This window comes from Gymnoscopelus braueri (assembly GCF_963280865.1).
Source record: "Gymnoscopelus braueri genome assembly, chromosome: 10".
NCBI lineage: Eukaryota > Metazoa > Chordata > Actinopteri > Myctophiformes > Myctophidae > Gymnoscopelus > Gymnoscopelus braueri.
Genome location: NC_137611.1, coordinates 43226125 through 43227859, shown reverse-complemented (window position 1 = coordinate 43227859; position 1735 = coordinate 43226125).

Here is a 1735-nt window from a genome sequence, read left to right as displayed (position 1 = left end):
TCAGTGCATGTGCAGTGGTTGGAGGAGGTCTCCCTTCTCTTCTATTGAAACATTTAGATCCTTTTGTCAGGTAGGTCACCTGATGACGATCAATAAAGTTATTTGAAGCAGAGGGCACACCAGATTTGACACTAGTACGCCCGCCTTTAAAAAAAAAGACATTTTCAAGTTCAATTTGTCCCAAGATGGGTAACTTGTGCGCAGACATCATTGCACTTACAATGACTACCTCTCTAAATTGGGAGAGGGAGTATAGTCAACTTTAGAGGAATTTGCTAAAACAAAATCATCCTGTGTCTTCTGATCTGAAGACCAAAACTGCATGTGAGACTGGTCTAAAGTACTACAGTCCTACTTAGGCTGTTACTGTTTATTCACATCAAGGTTACAGTGAAATGTGTTTTACTCTGCAGGTTGTGTATTTACTACTTGGTGATTCAGTCACATGATACTAAGTAAATTATGTTTTTGTAATAAATACATCCAGATATTAATGATTGTACTTTGTCATCTTATTCCATGTATTGTAGGTTGTTCCATATATAATATTGAGAATGTAAGTATGTTATTCTTTAAATATTTCCACCTGTGTCATTCTTCATCCTTGAAGTGTATTATATCCAGTAGTTTGAAAACCCAAACTACCAAAAGAACGCTAATATCCTAAAAATGTCTCTGTGAAGTAAATAAAATCTGTTTTCACAAACAGTACGACATGTAATTACCCATGTGTGTGTAAATAACTAAAAGCTTTTCTCAATCTAAAAGGAAACATTTTCATTTGATCAGTCTGAAAACACTGTCTTCTATTCAGGGACTATGCTGAATGGAGAGACCACTGGTGTCTGGATCCATGATCAATGGAACACAAATGAAGACCTGCACAGATAAATACCATCTGAATAAACAATCTGAACCATGTTTATCTTCGTCACTTGATTTCTCATTTTGATCGTGATTACAGAATATTTCCTATTTCACCTTGTAGATTTTAGATCGGCTATTTCTGGTGTGCGTCTTCGGTGCACAATCAAGTGCAATCAGGTTTTAATGGTGCCTGTGATCTGGGCCAGCTTGTGTACTCAGCAGTCTGCACCTGGGTCCCAGTTTTCTGTCATCTCCTCTTGTATTGTCCAAACCATTAAGATAAATATATCCCATATTAAAATTGGCTTAAGGGAGGACGGGCTACGTCGGAGGGCGCAGCGGCAAGGACTCGAGGGAGCGCGGTGCCTGCCGTCGAGTAGTTCGGATATCCAGTTGACAGATACAGAGATCTCCATAAATGGGCGCAAAAGTGAAAGCCCCCGACACTTGACTCAGACATATTGGTCGGATCGAAGGTGCGACGTAGGTGTGAGGGCTACACGGCCAGAACCTCTTGTTAAGATAAAACTGCAAACATTTTAAAGTTTTTTTTACTGTATTACCAACATACATAATCTCACCACTCAAACAGAGAGGTGTCCCCTTTTGGAACCTCAACCTCTTCTCACCACTCAAACAGAGAGGTGTCCCCTTTTGGAACCTCAACCTCTTCTCACCACTCAAACAGAGAGGTGTCCCCTTTTGGAACCTCAACCTCTTAGGTACAACTCACGGCCAAAGCACTGCTCCACTTCTCTCCCAACTTGCTACAAAAATCGCTCATGCAAAAGTATATAAAGACTTCTATTTTATTTTCCACCTTCACATGTGTCTCCTTTTATAATAATCATAAAGTGCTCTATATTTC